The sequence below is a fragment of the Dipodomys ordii genome, unplaced genomic scaffold, assembly GCF_000151885.1.
Source record: "Dipodomys ordii isolate 6190 unplaced genomic scaffold, Dord_2.0 Scaffold4, whole genome shotgun sequence".
Taxonomy (NCBI): Eukaryota; Metazoa; Chordata; class Mammalia; order Rodentia; family Heteromyidae; genus Dipodomys; species Dipodomys ordii.
This window is the reverse complement of record NW_012267220.1, coordinates 15,505,451-15,516,488: the sequence shown is the minus strand read 5'-3', so window position 1 is coordinate 15,516,488 and position 11,038 is coordinate 15,505,451. Positions and strand designations below refer to the sequence as shown.

Here is an 11,038-nt window from a genome sequence, read left to right as displayed (position 1 = left end):
GGCCCCGTGTCGCCGGGCGCTGATGGCCCCTGCGTGGAGCGCTCTCGCGGGAGGGTCAGTGGCAGCGCCGACAGCCGCTGGCCGCCGTAGGTAGAAATTCTCGCGGTGTCTCCGGGGCGCCCACAGCCTCTGCACACAGCCCTGCACGTTCAGCGGTGTTAGGAGCACCGGCTTGTTTATTTTCAGCCCTTATTTTATCACCTTGCGGCGGTAGACGGCCGACAGAGGTGGCCTGAATGGACACGTGCATTAAAATCTAAAGACTGAACGCTCCAGCTAATCAGTGTAGCTGTTAAGGCTTGCCTACGCTTCTCCCTGCCCCACCTAAGCTGAAGGTTAGGGAACCTAATTAAGACCCGCCGGGATACCAAGTGCCCTTCAAGTGCCCTGGCTAAGAATTTTAAGTGTTTCTTGGAGCTGGAGTATCCGGAGTTCTCTGATTATCCATAACCTTTCTTTTAGTTCATTGACCTTTGCTACCACGAGAGAAACTACTGGTCAGATTGTGCAGGTTGAGTCACACATTTCACAACATAACCCATAATTAGCCCAATGAAAACAATTATAGAACACACACAAACACACACACGCTTTTGTTTGATTCTAGTTCTTTTCAGGCTTGTGCAGCAGGTAAGTTACTCAAAAGCTGAGTTGATGGTCTGCATCTAGAAAGCATAGCTAAAAGGATCCTGTCTTCTGTAGTTGGACAGTACAGCGTGATACAATAAATGCAAAGCAAACAGGACCAGGTCTTTTTTTCTTCTTTCTTGTTCCTGCTCAACTGGGAAAAATCTCCTCCTAGCCTGACTGGTTCCTCCTTATTAAAGACTGCAATACATTTAGATTGCTCTCTCTCTCCCTCCCTCCCTCTCTTTCTCTCTCTCTCTGTGTCTCTCTGTGTTCTCTCTTTTTCTGTGTGTGTGTGTGAGAGAGAGAGCACTAACATTTTATGAATGGATACTTTAGCATACTTTACTCTCTCCTCTCAAAAGAATGTAGGCATATTAAAGACTTCTGTTTTCTAAATTTACTGTAAACAAAGATTTTTAAACCTCCCTTCCCCCACAATCATAAACATTTTGGCATATTTCCTTCCCATGTCTGTTTTTATTTATATTTTGACAATATTTTAGGTCCTGCAGGCAGTATTATACAGGCAGCCCAACTAAAAAGGGTTCTCTGGTCTTTTCATTTTTGGTATTTAAGGGGTGACAAGTGACAAATGTACATTGACAGGGTATCTATTTATCCCATTCAGGCAGAGTTTTGATCTTTGTTTCATCATAAGTTTGGGATGACTCAAAGTGTACGGGCATGCCACAGTGCTGTGCTTGATGTCTAAGTCATATGATATCTTTAGTTTTGATGTGTTGGTCTTGTAGAATATGATTGTGTCTGGTGTAAGGGTGGGGTTTAAGAAGAGATCAGGTGGCTCTGTCATTTGTAGACAGAAGTTTGTCATTTTTCTCCCTGTCTGTTTTTTTTTTTCTGGGAAAAAAGCTGGACTCCAAGGATACTAGTCATTTCTAGAGGTTTCTACTCAATAACTTCAGAGGACACTTAATGTTTAAGGCTAGTTGAATTTCTTGTTCAAGTTTACCATTTAAAACAGATGCCCATTGTTGCCTTGCATTTATTGTCCCTTACAACTGAACTCTATTCAGTTTGAACCCATTAGTAATGTTTTATAGATGGTCTTGTGCAAGCGATGTGCAAGGCTCCTATGTTACAAAATAGAAAAAAACAATTTCTTGAAGGCAGCTCAATGCTGTCATGTCCTGAAGCCTCTACATGCCATACTCTGCAACTGACAAAGTAGGTAAGGTGCCAGAGTTTTTATTGAAGGTCATCAGTCCAACTTGGTATTCAGACAAACACTTTGGGTCATAAAATACCTTTGACACTAATGCCTGCAGAGTATTTCTTAGTGCACCGAGCTGATACAGAATGGCCCCAAAGTTGACTTTGAGTTTCAACAGAATAGTGCTCAGAGAGCCTTCTGAGAACTTGAAAGAACCACAAGCCCTAAAGTAGGAGCTTGAGATTTCAAAAACTATACGGTAGAGACAGCTTTCCCAGCATTTGTGCTAGCAGCTTGGCCTCTCATCTTCATCAAATGCTGCTCCCCAGGAAAGTTTTAAGTTTGTATAATCCTGAGGCTATAGACCGTATCAACAAGAGAAAGTACCACATAATAAGTTAATTTCTTCCACTCTCTATCCTGATATTTATAAGTTTTTAAGTGTAAAAGGCAACAGTATCAAATCAATGGTAACCTTGGGAAGGCTTAGGGTCGCAGATGTGCTGTCTGTGTGGCTGGCTAAGAGGGACGGCACTTTTGGACAGAAACTTAACCTGGTGGTGATCGAAGGACCTGTTCTGGGCTGGGGTATGCCTCAAAAGGATACATTTGCTGTCTCCTGAAGCTAAGATTTCAAAACTGTTGGCTCAGCATAATGGGCTGCTTCTCTTCATGAATTATTTGCTAGTCTTCCAGTTTTAAATACAAATTTGCAAGCTGTCTAAATCTAAATCAAAACCATCCTTCCCCACTTATATTTTTTTCATGTTATTAAAGTAATGTGTGAGGCCTGGGAAGGTGGCTCAGTGGTAGAGAGCTTGCCTTGCATGCATGAGGCCCTGGGTTTGATTCCTCAGCACCACATAAGCAGAAAAAGCCCAAAGTGGTGCTGTGGCTCAAGTGGTAGAGTGCTAGCCTTCAGCTGAAGAGCTCAGGGACAGTGCCCAGGCCCAGAGTTCAGGCCCCACGACCAACAAAAAAAGAAAAGAAAAGTAATGTGTGCTTTTTACAGAAAATAGGACCAATATATTTTTTAAATGAAGGTCTTCCAGATTTAAATACCAGTAACAATCTGGTGTGTTTTCTTCCTGTTTTATTTTTTAAACTCTAAAAACATTGAAGAGGAACTTTAAATCATGTGTTGATGAGAGGCACAAGTTTTGTTGTTGTCTGTTGGTTTTTTGCCAGTCGTGGAGCCTGAACTCTGAGCCTGGGCGCTGTCCCTCAGCTCTTCAGCTCAAGGCTAGTGCTCTACCACTTGAGCCACAGCGCCACTTCCAGAGGCACAAGTTTTGATAATGTCATTTTAATCACCGAAGTCACACTGTGAACTTTTTCTATGTGGTCACATTTGTTTGAAGATTATTATATCACATGCTTGGTCTGTGGATATGCTTTATTTCTCCCTTCTTGTTGAATATTTATTAAGTTTAACACTTTACCAAGATTTCCTGTATACTCAGATATATATATATAGATAGATAGATAGATAGATAGATATAATATATATTTTAAGTTAAGATATGTTCTACTTTAAAACTCTTGAATGGATTGGAATGGACTGTCATGTGTTCTAGAGAAAAAGCTGTTAGCATAAGGATTGTGTGGTTTGCAAAGATAAATAGAAAGAAGTTAGAGTATCAAAGGAAGAAATATGGATTGCCTTCTTGGCTATTTCCTCCTTCTGGGTAGAATGTCTGATAAATATATTATCTACACATTTGCACAGTTTTGGCAGCTGTAGAAATTGGCACTTTCCCCTCAGGTTTGGTGTGAGGGAAAAGTCCATTTCCAGAAGGTCAAAATGCCTGAACATCACTGATTAAGTCTTCTCTTCCAAGACTCAACTGTCAGCTTTAAAACAGGCTAGAATTGCCACCAAAGTGGTAGCCACAGCCTGAGCAGGCAGGAGTTAGGGACAGGAGAGGTGACCGTAGTAGCTAATAAATGCTGTTCTGAGTAATCTATAAGACAGGTCCTACTCATTCATACTCTTTTTAAAAAAATATCTTGTTATTATAAAGGTGATGAACAAAGGTGTTACTGTTAAGTAAGATAAAGAGTACATTTCTTTTTGTGCAATATCACCCCTTCCTCACTCATGCTTTCTAAAACTTAAAGTTATCCATACTAGGATTTGAACCTTGGCCATCTGATTTCAGGGCCTGTGTTCTTAATTGCTTGACTTCACAACTCCTCTGGAGCTAGAAAATGCTCAATTCAGTTAGAGCTGCCAAGTTCCAGGCTACCCACCTTGTAACATGACAGAGCAGGAGAAGTTCTCTTCTTTTCCCACTGTTTCATGCTTCATTGTTCCTCTCGTTTACGTTCCGTGTGCACACTCCTTTTGTACCACCCCCAAACTGAAAGAGACTTGATTCAGCTTAGTTCAATGTGTGATGAGATCATTTGCCACCAAGCCATGACTTTCTAGAGAATTTAAAAAGTAAAAGCTGGGGCTGGGAAGGTGGCTCCATGGTAGAGCGCTTGCCTTGCATGCATGAGGCCCTGGGTTCAATTCCTCAGCACCACATAAGCAAAAAGAAAAATGCTGGAAGTGGCGCTGTGGCTCAAGTGGTAGAGTGCTAGCCTTGAGCTGAAGAGCTGAGGGACAGTGCCCAGGCCCAGAGTTCAGGCCCCACGACCAGACCCAAAAAGAAAAAAAAAGTAAAAGACTTTGCCTGCCCTGGAACTTGGTCTTGTCAGCCTGCAGAATCGTTGGGCTGCATGACTAATACTGCAGGTGGCAGGAAGAAGAGAGTACAGGTGCAAATGGGCGCAGGCTCAGCACAGATAGAGCAGAGTACACTGCGTAGGAGATTGCCTTCATTGTGACACAGGTTTGCTTTCTGTTCTCTGTCTTGAGGCATTTTAAGCATACTCAGTAAGTTCTAGATCATGTTGAAAACTTGTAATAGATATCAAAATACAATTGCAGGCTTTCAGGGTGTGAAGGCATTGTATCATTCAGTGGTCTGAGCCTCTTTTTTTCCCCAGTGAAATTTTAGGCAATACTGGAAGACATGTAATAATAACTCAAAGCAGGGCTGCTGTGGCTGCAGTGAGGAGGGCTGGGTGTGAAATCCCAGCCCACACAGATGCTATTGATTTTTCTGTCTTTCTTATTACCTTTGAGACTCTTTAGAGCAAGCCCAAGCTCTGAGATAGCCCAACTCTCTCTGCTTGTATGAAGAAAAAATGACTCAGCCTCTCTTTCTCTCTCTCTCTTTCTCTTTCCCTCTCTCTCTGTTTCTTTCTCCCTCTCCCCCCTCCCTCCCTCCCTCCCTCCCTCTCATCTTCTCTCCTCTCTCTCACACACACATACACACAGAGGGAGAGAGGTTATTTCTGGGCCCAGTGCCTATTGAAGGAATATCTGGCTTTCAGTATTGTCCTTGACTTATGTCCTGAAATCTAGTCAGCCAGCCAGTTCAACTTAATCTAATTTACTCTCTATAACACTGCCCAACATATCTGTTTCTGTCTTTCGTTCTCTTAGCAACTAGTCTAGAGCCTGGTTTAAACATAAGTACCTTTTCTGTAACTGAGCTCTGATCAAATTCCCCCTGAACAGAAATGGCCAGGCCTGTTCTCTTTAGGCCTCAGTCTTTATTTAGCTTGTCTGTTGCAGGTGCTTCCACAACCTGGCTTCAGCCTGCTGTTTCCCCACATTTAGAGAAACCCAGGGCTTTATATTGTCTAATGATTGAAACTAGGATGGCCATATGCACCAAAAAATGGGGTCCTGATAATAATATGCATTGTACAGTCCGGGATTGTAGCTTCTGCAAAGCTACATGTTATAGCTAAGATCAAGGCATTAAAAATCACTAAAGCAAAACCTTTGCTTCAGTGAAATGAACTTAGTGTTCCAGAGTACATCTTAGGGATGTCTTTCCTTGTGTGGTTTTAGGTATGATGAAAAGCCAGTGGCTGTAGGCTTTATAGTATGTGGGAGGGAAATGAGTATCAACTTCTAGATAATCTTACATAACTGTACTGTAGTCATTGCTTACCTGGTATCCCAGCTGGAAAAATGTACCTTGTTTCTGTGCCAGAAGTAAAGCAGTCAGATGACTCTTTGTTCCTCACATAAGACAGTTACCTGTACAGTGTCTTACATGAAGTTCTGTGGTATCCCAACATGTAGAGTTGACAATGACCTGGACCCTCAGAACTGAAGTCCAGAGGGTATGGCTGAGTGCCAAGAGCCCTAGGTTAGCCTCCGAAGATATTTATAGCCTCTGTTCTTCTCTCCTGTCAAAGGTTGGTAGTAAGTCTGGGGATGCTAACACCTCTCTAAACCTCAGGCAAGATGAGTGTCCTTGGCACTTGGGGTGGGGGGGCTGAAGCTCTGAGGTCCCTAGAACAGATCTGCTCAGTGGTGACCAGTCTCAGTCTGGCATGACCCTGTGGCCTTTATTCTACTTTCTCCAGGCCAGCTGGCCTTGTCCATTTGGCTTCTCATCTAGGGCCTGGCACAGTTTGCAGCAGTGCCCACTCCAGCATATCATTTTTCTATCTGTTGTAATGGTTGAATATCTTCATCTGTTTCTTCAGTGTTAGAGGTGCTTTTGTCAGGCTCTGCTACACTCTGCCATGCTGCTTCTGAGGGGCAGTTTGCTTCCGTTGAGATCCTTATTTATTTATTCCCCTATCCTGCTGGATAGGCTGCCCTTAGTGCTCAGGAATCTGAGGGGAAGTCTACAAAATGGGCATCCATATGCTAAGCTCTGGTGGATCATGTTTGTGATTCTAGCTACTCAGGAGGCTGAGATCTGAGGATTCAGTTCAAAGCAGTGATTCTTATTTCCAATTAACCATCAAAAGGTTGAAAGTAGAGCTGTGGCTCAAGTGGTAGAACACCTGCTTGAACAATCCAAGGGTGAGCACTAGCCCTTGAGTCCAAGCCTCAGCACTGGCATGCACACACACACACACACACACACACACACACACACACACACACAAAATAGGATGTAGTCACCATGGGAGAGAGTTAGAACATGTATTAGGGTGTGAGATTAGAAACTCTCTAGATATTTTTGCCTTCTTTTGAGTTAATATTTGTGTTTTATGATGAAAAGTATTTGTAGAGTATGGATAGAGTTTGTGAACAAAAGAATTTACATATTAGGAATGTATTTATTGCTGGCAAGGATGTGTCATCACAAGTTCAGAGAGTCAGAACGTTCACTCCCTCCTTTATTTCCACGAGTATGGCTGGATGACATTTTTAGAAAGAAGACGACTCAATTTGTTAGAGGGGAATGGAAACTAAAACAGTTCTCTGGAATTAGGTTGTAGTTCCTGATGTCGCAGAGTCAGTAAAATCCAGAATGGATTTTGCTTTTGGTTCCCAAATTTCATAACATAGAAGGCAAGATGGACTTTATTTTCTTTCTTGTTCTCTACCATATCTTCCAAGCTGTGCTTGGCACATGGTGAACAATGGATATTTGTCAACTGAATATATGAAATGTTTTCTTGTATGTCAATTCAATATTATGGTGGATAGCTGCTTCAGTCAGTATTTAAGTTGGCTTCCTTTGTTGAGAATTTTTGGCAGTTTTTAGAATACAGTATAGGCTTGCGATTATACAGCCAGGTTTACAGGTCCATGAACCATTCTCTTTCTTTCTTTCTGTCCTTCCTTCCTTCCTTCCTTCCTTCCTTCCTTCCTTCCTTCCTTCTTCCCTTCCTTTTTGAATTTCAGGTCTCATACTTATAGGCAGCAGCTACACCTCCAACCTTGTTTTTCACTGTTTGTTGTTGTTGTTTGTCAGTTCATGGGGGTTGAACTCAGGGCTTAGACTCTGTCCCTGAGCATTTTTACTCAAGGCTAGTATTCTACCACTTTGAGTCACAGCTCCATTTCTGGTTTTTGAGTGGTTAATTGGAGATAAGATGTTTTCTGACTGTGCTGGCTTCGAACCACAATCTTCAGATCTCAGCCTCCTGAGTAGCTAAAATTATAGGCATGAGCTACCAGAGCCTGGCTGTTTATTTTTGAGAGAATATGAGCATATATCATTTCTTGCTTGAGTTATACCTGAGATCAACCTGCCATGTTCCCAATATGGTAACCAGCATGCATCACTGGCCCACCTCTCAGTTGAGAAGGGGACTTTGGAACTTTTCTACCTAGGATGACCTCAAACTATGATCTTCCTAATCTTAACTTCCCAAGTAGCTAGGGTTATAGGTATGAACCACCTGCACTCAGTTCACAAATGGTTTCTTGAATTGTAAAGTTAATAGAGCTGTTGGTAGTTTGGGATTTGCTTTATAAAACAATTTTAAGTGGATATAATTAATTTAACTATTACTAAAGTATGAGTCATATCTAAAGCTAAAGTTGGGGTGATGGGTATATTGTAGTTTTATTATACTGTGTCTGCTATTGAATAGGTTTGGAAATTTTTACAATAAACTTTTTTTTTTTTTTTTGTCGGTTGTGGGGGGTGAACTCTGGGCCTGGGCGCTGTCCCTCAGCTTTTCAACTCAAGGCTAGTGCCCTACCACTTGAGCCACAGCACCACTTCTGGCTTTTTTCTGCTTATATAGTGCTGAGGAATCGAACCCAGGGCCTCATACATGCAAGGCAAGCACTCTACCACTGAGCCAACTTCTCAGCCCTAATAAACTTACTTTTAAATAAATGAAATGAAGATTCAACCCTACTGTCATCTTGTCTAGTCAACAATGGCCAGACTGGACCATCATTTTCTTCTTTCTCTCATTAAATACTGGGTCTTCATTCTGTCATCTTTTGTAACTTGTTAGAGTAGCTTTTTCTTTTTCCAGCTTCTTCTGGGCCAGTCACTACTTGTGATAGTTACCTGAACTCTCTGGGTAATTTTAGCTCAGCTCTATACTTCTCTTACCCCCTCCCCATACAAATTGCAAAATCTGGGTCTGTTTCACTTGTTTCTTCTTCTACATGTCCTTGAAAAACTCTTCAGTCCTGAGGAAGCTTACTGAAAAAGAATATTTTATGGATTTCATTTCCTTCTGCTTTTAAAGTAACAACAGCCTTGCTGAAATCTATATATTAAAAAAAAAAAACAAACACCAAAAAGAATGGTGTCTCCAGCCTCATATATCTCTACCCTTGCCTCTCTGGTTAGAAGTCTTTGTATCTGTACTTTTCCCATCTATTCTGCTAAGCCATTTTTCTGGTTTTTAACCACTCTGAAACCTTGATCTATTTTTAAGAGGTGTAAGTAACCCTACCCAACCTTATGTCCTCTTCAACCACCTTATCCAGGTCATGGCTATTTGATAGTTGTGACCTCTGTGAGCCACTGGGCTCCTTGAGGACAAGGACTAGGTCTGTTCTTCTCTGTTCCCCAACAAGCCTAGATCAGGCTAGCCAGCACCGAGAGATCCATGAACTACACTCCCCCAGCCAAGGGCTAGTCTCCAGCAGTTGGTTCTCCCAAGTTGACAAGAATACATCCTGGGAGAGAGAAGCTGTCTCCCTGGCTCTAACTTGTGAGCTAGCTACAGGTCCCTGACCCCCCCCCCCCCCCCCGCCTGCCTCCTTGCCAGCCTCCACCTCCTTGCGCCCAGCAAGGTCTGACTTTTATGGTTATCTCCCTACCCCCACCTGTTTCTGCCTGTTTAGACTTGGCCTGGTTCCACTTGGGCTGTCTGCACAGCCCTCTTCCAGCCTCTGACCCATAGAGTTTTCCCCCTGCCAGATGCCTGCAGCCCCAGGCCCTCCAGTGCTCCTCTGAGGCTCTAGCCCTCTGTGTGCCAACCTGGCTTACCTCCTGCAGGTGCGTTTGGCTTCTCTGATCTCCTGAACTGGTTTGTGCTGAAAGCAGAGAAAACGTTGCCAGTACTTTATCCTCATGGTAACGACTTTCTGTTTGCAAAGAACTATGGAGAATTTTTTATTCCCTGCCATTTTCAGAATATTGTTTATTTTGAGTGAGGTCTCCCTGCCCCCTTCCCCCAAAGACTCTTATTTGGAAGTGGTTCCCATACCAAATCAGAGGCTAGGCAGGGCCCAACACAGGCAGACAGTGAAGGCTTAGATATGTGTTTTCTGGGAGAGGTTTATAGCCCATCTGTCATTCTTTAATAAGAACAGGTTGCCACCCTAAATCCTTTGTAGAGCAAGTGGGAAATACATAAATACAGAAGTACATTAATGGACTTAGCCTACTTACATCTCATTTATCTTAAGAAATACTTTTAAAATATGATTAGTGGTTACTATGGTAAATTTCATAGTGTATATTTACCCCCCAATAAAATGAAAAAATAAAGCTGAATATTAAACAATAATAAAATAGTAATGCTAGCCACATAGGTCTACCACATAGAACTGATGGCCATTAACACTGATTATTTTCTTTCTCTGTCACTGTTACTTGGGGATCCTAAGTATAGGTAGAGTCCTGCTGATTTGCAAGAGTCACCTGGTTGTCCTTTACTTTTTCTTGGAGATGTTGCCATGGTATTTCTAAGGGAAGGGGGTGTGGCTCTCTTCTGTTTCCACCCCTTTCTGCCCACATAGGCAGAGGTTTGCCTCATTATTGTGTAGCTTATCAGGGACACAATCAGTACCTGGAACAGGCTCTTTGGCATTTAAGTCTAGGATTCTTTCCATGTTTCTGTTTCTTTCAGTCATTACCACTGGAAGATACTGGCTTTGTACAAAGCATCTGGGAGAACCCTAGGACTTAGGTCCCTTATCTGTGTGATGTTTCTCAAATGAATGGACCTTATGTTCAGTTTTGAGGTCCTAAGTAGAGAAGTTCCTATCTAACTGGAGTCCAGCCCTGGCCATTGAAACAGGACATGGGACCTTTCCTTTTTAGCTGTTACTTCAGTGTTTACTTTGTGGTTCTATTTTATCAGATTATTTTAGTGGCAAGAGGAATTTGATTTCCTTCTTTAGCTATTACAATAACAGGTTCTACTTGTTTTGCCTAATACCCTGAGACCATGGTGTCATAGTCTTCAAAATACAGTCTTGTCAGCATAATTAGGACTCTTCCCTGGGTTGAATGTCAGCCGAAATAACATGCCTTATTTAGGATCCACAGAATTTTCTTCTGTTTTGTTTCCTGCAGAAGAGTTGGACCAGTTCACCAAACAGGTGACCTTGTCCCCAACTAAAGCTATGCTGATAACCATATTTGTTCTGTTCAGGCCCACTTCCTTCCTCCTCTAGCCCTTATAATAAAACTTCGCTGCCTTGCCATGACATATATACAAAAA

At 42.3% G+C, this 11,038-nt stretch overlaps 1 protein-coding gene across 2 annotated transcripts in view; it reads left to right on the top strand.

Annotated features, from left to right (window-relative positions):
- Positions 1-2,594: 2,594 nt before the first annotated feature.
- Positions 2,595-11,038, top strand: part of Acsl1 (acyl-CoA synthetase long-chain family member 1) — a 64,551-nt gene continuing 56,107 nt past the window's right edge. For both annotated transcript variants that reach the window (XM_013025938.1, XM_013025931.1), the window contains exon 1: positions 2,595-2,599. The gene's annotated coding sequence lies outside the window, so the exon portion shown is untranslated. The remainder of the gene's footprint in view (positions 2,600-11,038) is intronic.